At 37.0% G+C, this 13,054-nt stretch overlaps 1 non-coding gene across 1 annotated transcript; it reads right to left on the bottom strand.

Annotated features, from left to right (window-relative positions):
• Positions 1-5,681: 5,681 nt before the first annotated feature.
• On the bottom strand, positions 5,682-5,788 carry LOC148768514 (small nucleolar RNA R71). The gene has a single exon (XR_016033345.1). It is a non-coding gene; the product is annotated as a small nucleolar RNA R71 (small nucleolar RNA).
• Between the last annotated feature and the right edge of the window lie 7,266 nt (positions 5,789-13,054).

The raw sequence follows: 13,054 nt of genomic DNA, 5'->3' as shown, positions 1-13,054 counted from the left end.
TTATATTTATGTTAGAATTGGTGGATTTGGTATCTTATAGGTACAAATCGAAAATTAGGTGTCCAGCAAGCAAAATGATCAAAGAGTAAGAAAAGAGTTGCAATTAGGAAAATAAAATCAAATTAGAAGAGAGAATCCCTCAATATCTTTGGTAGTGTACGTCCACGAAGTCGAGCACAACTTTCTCATCCCGACTCCAAATCAACTTGTTCCGGCGGCATCAGAAAGCTATTTCAGCTGGCTACAATTCTTGTCAAACAGCAAAAATCCAAATTCGGACTCGAACATGGTCAAAATGGGATTCCAAAAGCGATCATGAAAATACTTACTACAGTTCGAGGACATGAATGCGCATCAAGAAACGTGCAGAAAAACACTCGCTAGAGAGATGCGCACATAAGTAAGAGTACAAAAGCATACACAAAAGTACTCACGCAAAATTGCATTCGCAAAAAGGATCATGAAAACACAAACTATAATCCTAGGACATTAATACAAATCAACAAACATACACAAGCACACTCGCTCAAATGGACATGCACAACTTACATGTAAAAAAACATGCGCAAAAGTGCATTCGCAACAACGTTCTTAAAAACACGTACTACAATACTAGGACTTTAATACGCATTGGTGGATTTGGTATCTTATAGGTACAAATCGAAAATTAGGTGTCCAGGAAGCAAAAATGATCAAAGAGTAACAAAAGAATTGCAATAAGGAAAATAAAATCAAACTAGAAGAGAGAGTCCCTAAACATCGTTGGTAGTGTACGTCCACGAAGTCGAGCATAACTTTCTCATCCGCAATTTGAAAACACAGATGGATCAACTTGCAACCCGACTAAACGCGAGGCCATCAGGAGCACTGCCGTCGAATACGGAAGATCCTCGAAAGAGCAACATCAAGGAGTGCAATGCAGTAAGTTTGCGAAATGGGAGGCAATTAGAGGAAGGTCCTAAAAAGTCCATAGCACCACCACCTATTGCAGATGAGCCCAAGGAAAAAATCGAGGTAGGACCAAGCAACACAAAAATCACTGTAAGTGAACCTACTCCCAAGCTTGATATGCAATTTCAGTTGTTTTTGGATTATCTTAAAAATTTGCATGTTATTATTCCTTTTGTTGAGGCACTTAAGCATATGCCGAATTGGGTTAAGTTTATAAAAGAACTTGTGTCGAAGAAGATGAGGCTTCCGGAGTGTGCAACAATAGTAGACCTCAATGAGCAAAGTAGTACTATCCTTGTTAATAAAATTCCACCGAAGCTTAGAGATCCAGGGAGTTGTACCATTCCATGCACAATAGGTACTAGGTATTTTGGGCGGGCATTGTGTGATCAAGCGGCGAGCCTAAATTTAGTGCCTTAATCAATTTATGAGAAATTGAATTTAGGAGAAATTAAGCCCACTTCCGTGACCTTGCAGCTAGCCGATAGATCTTTTACTCACGCTTTAGGTATTGTTGAGGATGTATTGGTCAAGGTAGATAAGTTTATACTCTCGGCCGATTTTCTAGTACTAGACGTACAGGAAGATGAAAATATTCCCCCTATCTTAGGACGCCCCTTCTTAGCATCCGGTAGGTGAATTATTGATGTAGGAAAGAGAGAGCTAAGAATGAGTGTGGGGGAAGAAACAGTGATCTTCAAGGTGTACCGGGTGGATGAAAAGCCTATTACGGCTAATGGATGTTATCTTTTTGATGAGGTAAATGATTCTAAACTTTTTCCTGTTAAATTACATGATTTAATTTTTTTTTGTGGATACTAATGTGCATGTAGGAGTACAAAAGAAAATGGTTGAGTTGGTTACAACACCTACTCAAAACACCGTGATAAAAGACGATGTTGGCACGCCTCATGACATCAAGAAGAATAAATTCAAGGGCATTCCTAAGCGAACCAGTCGAAAGAAGAATCAGATCAACCCATTTATTCAAGACTCTCTCCTAAAGGAAGTGAGGAGATGGGTTCAAAAGCTAAGGAATTGAAGAGTAGGATCAAAGTTAGGCTGAAGACTATAAACTTAGCGCTTCTCGGGAGGCAACCCGAGATTTTTGTTTTTTTTATTTCGTTTTCTTGTTTTATTTTTAATATTGATTTTATAAGCATACAAGCTAACAATTTAAACATGTTTTAATTTTTAGGAAAAAAAATTGCAGCTCTGGAGCTCATACGGCCGTCCCAAAACAAGGCAAAAGATCATACGACCGTGTGGTAAACAGTTAAAAAACTGACACGGCCGTGCCAGATGGTAGAAGCACAATAAAAGGCGAAAATTTCAATAGCCCGGAGATCGCCATGTCAACTAGTCAGGTGTTTTCTATCCTTGAACTTCGTGCTAATTACATTGAGGGCAATGTAAATTTAAAGTTTGGGGGTAAATAATTACTTGCTTTTATGTGCTTTAATTTTTTTAGTTTGCATGCCTTAGGTTTTTTTATGTTTTGTTGTTTTGTTTTTTTTTTTTTTTTTTTTGCTTTTGAAAAAAAAAAATTGTGTTGAGATAAATGCTTCGATGAATCATGATGATGAAAGATGGTTGATGTTTGATGATTCAATTGCTTGCTTTATCTTGACTGTGATTGAATTTTGGTGAGGTTTTGATTCAAAGTGTCATAGGAAAGAGTCATTGTTAGGAATCACGAATTATGTCTTGCTTTTGTTGAAAGTTTTGTGTTTTAAAACGTAGAATTAATTTATGCTATATCATATGCTATTCGGTTTTAGAACTTGCCTTAGGAATTTACAAAGTGAAATATTAAATTGTTGAGGAATTTGGGAAGTGATTTGGGCCGTCTTTGAACCGTTTGAGCCTTTCAAGCCTACCTTTAATTTTTTATCATTCGAACCTTGATTGAGCCTTGGAGAAACGGTGTTCTTTCTTTTAGCCGAAATAAAGTGGGTAGATTAGATGGTGGTTTCTTGATAATTTTCCCTTGGAGATTGGTTGAATTTTTTTTTTTAACGTTTTTCTTCTTCATTTAAAAAAAAAAAAGAAAAAAAAAATTGAAAAAGAAAAAAAAATAAATAAAGAAAAAAGAAAGAAGAAGAAGAAAGATAGAAGGGGAAGAAATGACTTGAGAAAGATTTTAAAGTAAAAACTCGAACCATCATGTTAAGAGCAAAAGTGGAGACTTTTGAACTCTTAAACAAATCGAGTTAGGTAATAAGTCCTTCGAGGTGAAGAAATAAGTCCAAAAGCTAAATCGTAGCACAAACACCTCTAGTCAAAAACGAGAGTTAAAAATTCCGTCAAGTGCAACTCTTAGTGAGTAATTGTGAGATGAAAGGAGAAGAGTAGCCACTTTTACCCATATTTTCTACCTTGTACCAAAAGCCCAACATTTGAAAGCCAAAAAGTCCCAATGATCCCAATAGCTCAATTATTTGATACTAGCCGAGTAAAGAAATTTGGTGAGTCCTTGGAGTTGAATATTATTATGTGAGTATAAATTTTCTCCATTTTTAATGTACATATATGGGATACTTGAAGCGATAGCATGGTTTGTGTTTTTTAGCAATGGTGAGTGAATACGTATCTTTGAATTACGAGCTTGTAAATTTTTGAGAATTGTCATGATAATTGCAAGTTCTGAAAACATGAAATTGACCATTAATCTATGTGATGAGAGGCATTTGTTGAATGTGTTGCTTTGAAGGTTGCTAGTGTTTGCTTGAGGACAAACAAAAGTTCAAGTTTGGGGGTGTGTTGAGCGTATATTTTACACTCAATGTATACTTTCTTACGAGGATTTTTGTATAATTTTATTGATTTGATGATGCTTAATGAGTGGTTTATTGTATTTTAGGTACAACTTGACGATTTGGAAGTTCCAGGGACAAAACGAGCCAAAAAAGGTTAAAAACGGGCGAAAACGGAAGAAAACAAAAGATGCTGAAAATTGGCTGAAAAATGCCCGCGCGGCCGTGCCAAATTTAGCCTATTTTTGGAACGGCCGTGCCAACTGCAGAAGTTGGGCAGAAGGTTTCGGCGATTCTCGCGCGGCCGTGTGGGAATTACCCTGATTTTCGCGCGGCCGCGCCAACACACGCTGGAGACAATTTTGGACTTTTAATCACACAAGGAAACCTGAAATCATCTACCAAGTTGGGACATCTATTTAAGGGAAAACCAAGCACGAATTAAAGGACCTTTTTACACAATCTTAGAGGAAGAGGAGCGAGAGAACGAAGAAACGAAGACGGAGAATTGACAAATCTTCATCGTAATTCTTCTTTCATCTATCTTTTCTTAATCTATTTCTTTTTATATTTTTATTATGTTTTTCTTAGAGAACATGCGTAGCTAAGTTTTTAATCTAGGATTTTGTTGGAACCCTATGTGGGGATGGTGAACCCGTTTTCTTGAGATTATGCAATTATGATTTTATGATTATTTCTTCTACTTGTTATGATTGTTAGTGCATGAAACTGATCAATTTATGTGCTTTATCTGTGATTATTGGGATTGACTCGACAGAGCTATTTTGATAATTAGACGATAAGTAGAAGAACCTTCGAGTAGTTTTCACCGGATGAGTGTGTCAATTGCATGTGGTGTCGTAGACATACAGATATCACCTTACGTAGCCATTTACGAGACTTGTTAGTTAATGCTTTATTCATAATTGGTTTGCATAGACATATAGTGAATCGTTTATGAATAATAGACTCATAATACACGCGACAGCGGGTTATGAGTAAATTAGTTTCTCGGGTTAATCATGAATCATATATTTCATAATTGAGGGGTTTTGGGTGAGCAATTCTTGCATAGGGAGAAGATAAAATCTTAGGTCCGTTTTTATTGATATTTTCTTGTGTTTATTTGCTTTCATAATAAGTTTAATTATTTAGTTGATTAAATTTGACAACTTTGCGTAGGCTGGATAAAAATCATAATTGTTAGAATTTGGTACTTAGGATTAGATAATTTGAGTATTCCCTGTGGGATCGACATCCGACTTTCACGAGTCCACTTTTACTACTTGTTTACGATACGTGCACTTGCGTGTAAGGTATTTAGCCCCAACAAGTTCTTGGCGCTGTTGCCGGGGAATACGGCTATATTATCTATTTATTCTAATATCAAATTTAAGCAATTTTTCTTACTTCAGCCGTTTTATTTATTTTATTTAATTATTTTATTTGCTTATTTTATTTTTATTATTTTTGGTTTAGGTAATTTTTATGCGAATGGAAGAAGAGAATAATCCTAGGGGAGATGACCAAGGGTACCTACCGAATGCGGCAGGAAATATTGTCAACGAGCAAGAGCAACATCAGCTCATTAATCCACCACCTCGTCAACGAGCATTGCATGAATACACCGTTCCAACACTCAATGGGTTTCAATCAAGCATCCAGCAGCCCCCCATTGAAGCCAATAATTTCGAAATTCGAGCGGAACTCCTTACGGTGCTCCAAAACAATGGGTTGTTCAGTGGATTAGCTCATGAAGATCCACATCTTCACTTGGTCAACTTTCTCGAAACTTGTGATTTGCATAAGATGAACGGAGTATCACCTGAAGCACTACAACTCCGCCTATTCAAGCACTCTTTACAAGGAGCAGCCCGAGAATGGTTACAAACTCGTGCACCGCACTCCATCTCGTCTTGGCCCCAGCTAGCACAACTCTTCATGAACACGTATAACTCCCCAACAAAAACTGAAAGAATCCGGAGAGAAATACAAAATTTCATACAAGAATCCGGTGAAGCACTATTCGAGACGTGGGAGCGTTTCAAACAATTAATTCGGAGATGCCCGAATCATGGACTTCAAGAGTGGCGGCATCTTCAATTATTTTATGATGGATTGTAAGATAATTCGAGAACGATGCTCGATTCAGCAGCTGGCGGTATGTTCATGAGCTTGACCTATGACGAAGCTTACGAACTTTTGGAGTGGATCGCAAGGAACAAATACATGCGGGCATCGGACCGGTCAAATAGCGGAGCCAAGAAGACGGGAGGAATTGTGGAGTTAGACGGAGTCACCGCAATCACCGCCCAATTAGAAAAGCTATCAAAGCAAGTAGCAACTTTGCAGACTCAGCAAGTCCATGCAATCCAAGGTCTCGATCGGTGCTTAGAAGAAACGGAGTCTCTAAATTACGTGAATGATACCAACCGACCACAGAGGAACCCGTACTCCAACACATATAATCCGGGATGGAAAGATCACCCCAACTTTGGATGGGGAGGAAATCAGCAAGGATAAAGGCAAGCACCACCTCAAGGTGGAGATCTCGCAAATATCTTAGCACAATTCATGACATCAACTCAAGTTCCATCCGCAATTTGAAAACACAGATGGGTCAACTTGCAACCCGGCTAAACGCAAGGCCATCGGGAGCCCTGCCGTCAAATACGGAAGATCCTCGAAAGAGTAACATCGAGGAGTGCAATGCAGTAAGTTTGCGAAATGGGAGGCAATTAGAGGAAGGTCCTAAAAAGTCCATAGCACCACCACCTATTGTAGAGGAGCCCAAGGAAAAAATCGAGGTAGGACCAAGCAACACAAAAATCACAGTAAGTGAACCTACTCCCAAGGTACCCTTCCCTCAACGTTTTCAAATTTCTAAGCCTTATATGAAATTTCAGTTGTTTTTGGATTATCTTAAAAATTTGCATGTTAATATTCCTTTTGTTGAGGGACTTAAGCATATGCCGAATTGGGTTAAGTTTATAAAAGAACTTGTGTCGAAGAAGATGAGGCTTCCGGAGTGTGCAACAATAGTACACCTCAATGAGCAAAGTAGTGCTATCCTTGCAAATAAAATTCCACCGAAGCTAGGAGATCCGGGGAGTTGTACCATTCCATGCACAATAGGTACTAGGTATTTTGGGCGGGCATTGTGTGAACAAGGGGCGAGCGTATATTTAATGCCTTAATAAATTTATGAGAAATTGAATTTAGGAGAAATTAACCCCACTTCTGTGACCTTGCAGCTAGCGGATAGATCTTTTACTCACCCTTTAGGTATAGTTGAGGATGTATTGGTCAAGGTAGATAAGTTTATACTCCCCGCCGATTTTCTAGTACTAGACGTAGAGAAAGATGAAAATATTCCCCTTATCTTAGGACGCCACTTCTTAGCATCCGGTACGTGAATTATTGATGTAGGAAAGAGAGAGCTAAGAATGAGTGTGGGGGAAGAAACAGTGATCTTCAAGGTGTACCGGGTAGATGAAAAGCATGTTACGGCTAATGGATGTTATCTTCTTGATGAGGTAAGTGATTCTAAACTTTTTCTTGTTAAATTACATGATTTAATTTATTTTGTGGATACTAATGTGCATGTAGGAGGACAAAAGAAAAAGGTTGAGTTGGTCACAACACCTACTCAAAACACCGTGATAAAAGACGATGTTTGCACGCCTCATGACATCATAGCAATAAGTCCAAAAGCTAAATCGTAGCACAAACACCTCTAGTCAAGAACGAGAGTTAAAAATTCCGTCAAGTGCAACTCTTAGTGACTAATTGTGAGATGAAAGGAGAAGAGTAGCCACTTTTACCCATATTTTCTACCTTGTACCAAAAGCCTAACATTTGAAAGCCAAAAAGTCCCAATGATTCCAATAGCTCAATTATTTGATACTAGCCGAGTAATGAAATTTGGTGAGTCTTTGGAGTTGAATATTATTACGTAAGTATAAATTTTCTCCATTTTTAATGTACATATATGGGATACTTGAAGCGATAGCATGGTTTGTGGTTTTTAGCAATCGTGATTTAAAAAGATACAGTGGAGTGTAGAAATATAAATCTACGTTTAGATTACGTGGATTTTTTTTCAGATTACGTTTAGATTACGTGGATTTAAAAGAGTTGCAAGTAGGAAAATAAAATCAAATTAGAAGAGAGAATCCCTCAACATCTTAGGTAGTGTACGTCCACGAAGTCGAGCATAACTTTCTCATCCGGACTCCAAAACAACTGGTTGCGGCGGCATTAGAAAGCTATTTCAACTGGGTACAATTCCTGAAAAACGGCAAAAATCCAAATTCGGACTCGAACATGGTCAAAATTGGATTCCAAAAGCGTTCATGAATATACATACTACAGTTCGAGGACATGAATGCGCATCAAGAAACGTGCAAAAAAAACACTCGCTAGAAAGATACCCACATAAGTAAGAGTACAAAAGCATGTACAAAAGTACTCACGCAAATGTGCATTCGCAAAAAGGATCATGAAAACGCAAACTAGAATCCTAGGACATTAATACAAATCAACAAACATGCACAAGCACACCCGCTCAAATAGACATGCACCAACGTACATGTAAAAAAACATGCGCAAAACTGCAATCGCAGCAACGTTCTTAAAAACACGAACTACAATACTAAGACTTTAATACGCATCAACAAACAACAACATAAACAGTAGATAAAAAAGATACAGTAGAGTGTAGAAATAAAACTCTACGTTTACATTTACGTGAATTTTTTTTCTGATTAATTTTTATATCTGTTTGAATTGGTGTATTTGGTATCTTATAGGTACAAATCGAAAATTAGGCGTCCAGGAAGCAAAAATGATCAAAGAGTAACAAAAGAGTTGCAATTAGGAAAATAAAATCAAATTAGAAGAGAGAATCCCTCAACATCTTTTGTAGTGTATGTCCAAGAAGTCGAGCATAACTTTCTTATCCGGACTCCAAATCAACAGGTTCCGGCGGCATAAGAAAGCTATTTGAGCTGGCTACAATTCCTGTCTAACGGCAAAAATCCAAATTCGGACTCCAACATGGTCAAAATTGGATTCCAAAAGCGATCATGAAAATACGTACTACAGTTCGAGGACATGAATGCTCATCAAGAATCGTACACAAAAAAACTCGCTAGAAAGATACGAACATAAGTAAGGGTACAAAAGCATGCACAAAAGTACTCACGCAAAAGTATTCGCAAAAAGAATCATGAAAACACAAACTACAATCCTAGGACATTAATACAAATCAACAAACATGCACAAGCACACTCGGTCAAATGGATGTGCACAAATGTACATGTAAAAAAACATGCGCAAAAGTGCATTCGCATCAATGTTCTTAAAAATACGAACTACAATACTAAGAATTTAATACGCATCAACAAACAACAACTAAAACTGTAGATAAAAAAGATACAGTGGAGTGTACAAATAAAACTCTACGTTTACGTTTAGGTGGATTTTTTTTCGGATTAAATTGTATTTCTGTTTGAATTGGTGGATTTTGTATCTTATAGGTACAAATCGAAAATTAGGTGTCTAGGAAGCAAAAACGATCAAAGAGTAACAAAATAGTTGCAATTAGGAAAATAAAATCAAATTAGAGGAGAGAATCCCTCAACATCTTTGGTAGTGTACGTCCTCGAAGTCAAGCATAACTTTCTCATCCGGACTCCAAATCATTTGGTTCTGGCGTCATTAGAAAGCTATTTCAGCTGGCTAAAATTCATGTCTAACGGAAAAAAATCCAAATTCGGACTCGAACATGGTCAAAATTGGATTCCAAAAGCGATCATGAAAATACGTACTACAGTTCAAGGACATGAATCCGCATCAAGAAACGTGCACAAAAACACTCGCTAGAAAGATACGCACATAAGTAAGAGTGTAGAAGCATGCACAAAAGTACTCATGCAAAAGTGCATTCGCAAAAAGGAACATGAAAACACAAACTACAATCCTTGGACATTAATACAAATCAATGAACATGCACAAGCACTCTCGCTCAAATGGACAAGCACAAACGTACATGTAAAAAAACATGCGCAAAAGTGCATTCGCAACAACGTTCTTAAAAACACAAACTACAATACTAGGACTTTAATACGCATTAACAAACAACAGCAATAACACCAGATAAAAAAGATACAGTGGAGTGTAGAAATAAAACTCTACGTTTACGTTTACGTGGATTTTTTTTCGGATTAATTTCTATTTTTGTTTGAATTGGTGGATTTGGTATCTTATAGGTACAAATCGAAAATTAGGTGTCCAGGAAGCAAAAATGATCAAAGAGTAACAAAAGAGTTGCAATTAGGAAAATAAAATCAAATTAGAAGAGTGAATCCCTCTATATCTTTGGTAGTGTACGTCCAAGAAGTCGAGCATAACTTTCTCATCCGGACTCCAAGTCAACAAGTTTCGGCGGCATTAGAAAGCTATTTCAGGTGGCTAAAATTCCTCTCTAACGGCAAAAATCCAAATTCGGACTCGAACATGGTCAAAATTGGATTCTAAAAGCGATCATGAAAATTGTTACTACAGTTCAAGGACATGAATGCGCATCAAGAAACGTGCACAAAAACACTCGCTAGAAAGATACGCACATAAGTAAGAGTACAAAAGCATGCACAAAAGTACTCACGCAAAAGTGCATTCGCAAAAAGGATCATGAAAACACAAACTACAATCCTAGGACATTAATACAAATCAACAAACATGCACAAGCACACTCGCTCAAATGGACATGCACAAACGTACATGTAAAAAAACATGCGCAAAGTGCATTCACAACAACGTTCTGAAAAACACAAACAACAATACTAGGTCTTTAATACGCATCAACAAACAACAACAAAAACAGTAGATAAAAAAGATGCAGTGGAGTGTAGATATAAAACTCTACGTTTACGTTTACGTGGATTTTGTTTCGGATTAATTTATATTTCTAAATTAATTGGTGGATTTGGTATCTTATAGGTAAAAATCGAAAATAGGTTTCCAGGAAGCAAAAATGATCAAAGAGTAAGAAAAGAGTTGCAATTAGGAAAATAAAATCAAATTAGAAGAGAGAATCCCTCAACATCTTTGGTAGTGTACCTCCACGAAGTCGAGCATAACTTTCTCATCTGAACTCCAAAACAACTGGTTCCGGATGCATTAGAAAGCTATTTCAGCTGGCTACATTTCTTGTCAAACGGCAAAAATCCAAATTCGGACTCATACATGGTCAAAATTGGATTCCAAAAGCGTTCATGAAAATACGTACTACAGTTCGAGGACATTATTGCACATCAAGAAACGTGCGCAAAAACACTCGCTACAAAGATACGCACATAAGTAAGAGTACAAAAGCATGCAAAAAAGTACTCACGCAAATGTGCATTCGCAAAAAGGATCATGAAAACGCAAACTACAATCCTAGGACATTAATACAAATCAACAAACATGCACAAGCACACTCGCTCAAATGGACATGCACAAACGTACATGTAAAAAAACATGCGCAAAAGTGCATTCGCAACAACGTTCTTAAAAACACGAAATACAATACTAGGACTTTAATACGCATTAACAAACAAAAGATACAGTGGAGTGTAGAAATAAAACTCTACGTTTATGTTTCCGTGGATTTATTTTCGGATTAATTTAAATTGAGTTTGAATTGGTGGATTTGGTATCTTATAGGTACAAATCGAAAATTAGATGTCCAGGATATGACACCCCTCTCTCGATTTCATTTATTATATGTAATCTCAGCGGAAGACTTTTAAACATGATTTTTTTTTTGTGTGGATATAAATTTACGTAAAAAAATTTCTCTTTAAATCAGAGGGAGAGAGGTCACAGTATACTAAACCCTAAACAACTAATTAGCACCAATGCATGCTACATGCAAGACTAGAAAACAACTAGGCACGATGGACTTAATGCAAGTTCGGACAGATTCAATATATAATCTTTAAAAATTAATTCCTCTTAATCTACTCATGAAAAGGACCCAAAAATAATACCATATCATCTAACATGGGTCTAGATAACTCAGTTAAAACAGTTTTGAAAGAAAGTAGGCCATTTAGGAGAAATAAATAAAATGGCACAGTCACTGAGTTTAAAATCCATAACAGGGGAGAGAGTTTTGAAAATTCATAATAAATTCCTTACTGGCCCAAAAGCTACCAAATTGTACCCCAAGGCAGAAAGATGAGTTGAAAACATTTTCCAATTGGAAACAAGGCATTTGAATAAGTAAAACTCCAGTTATACCAGAAAACACCCGAATGACCCTGTTTCAATGTGGTAGTGAGAAATAAATCATAGCTAAATGAATACTTACCCAAATCATGCACAAGATCTATCAATATTATGAGAACAGAGAGATGCAGAGACTCCTAAAATTTCATGATTTTCTAAGCAGAACACCTATATGAAAATAATTTTAGAACATGGAGACAAAACACGAAGAAATTACTAGCCAGAAGCATGCATACATATAAATAGTGAAAATTTGCTTTCGCTTACAAAAGGCTACGGATTACCGATTTATTATCCAAAATAGGGTAATCCTAATTACGATTACACATATCGTCTTTTAATAACTCCCACCGATCGGAGGAAGCGATCAGTAGAAAATACCTAAAACCGTATCAAAAGTCTTTACAAGCATATTATACAAATAAAACCACATAACTAGATTAAGAGCCAACACAATCCACAACCCCTCCATACGATCTCCTTCCGATTCTCGAGCTCGATTCCCAACTTCACTCCCCGGGCCCTAAATCGGGTATACCTACAAACATACAATACCTATATGAGCCTTTGAGGACTCAATGAGAATCTTGAAGTATTATCGAATACACATAGCACATAGAGAATACATATATCTATACATATATACATACATATATCTTATACATGAACATAGCAACATAGAGTAAAACAATCATATACTTCCCTTTTTCGTCGGCGTTCTTCATTCACATAATTGCCACACGCATAGAGTGAGATAATTCCCACTTTTATAACCCTATGATCCCAAGACCATAGAGTGAGAATATCCCACCTTTATAACCCTATGCCATGACACGTATTGAAGATTATAGAAGGAACTTCCCACCTTTATAACCCTACAATCCCAAGACCATAGAGTGAGATTTTGCCACCTATATCATCAACACCATAATGCCACATGCATGACATGAAAAATTCTCGGGAATCCCTCGGAAGAGCCAATCTAAGTTACCGGTAAATAACCTCACATATATATCGAATCATGTCTATCTACGTGGGATCAAACCACCCCTAGGCCCTACGGTACCGAC

The sequence above is a fragment of the Erythranthe guttata genome, chromosome 8 (assembly GCF_056151865.1).
Source record: "Erythranthe guttata isolate IM_541 chromosome 8, IM_541, whole genome shotgun sequence".
Lineage (NCBI taxonomy): Eukaryota > Viridiplantae > Streptophyta > Magnoliopsida > Lamiales > Phrymaceae > Erythranthe > Erythranthe guttata.
Note: the sequence above shows the minus strand (reverse complement) of the source record. Positions and strands in the feature narration are given on the sequence as shown.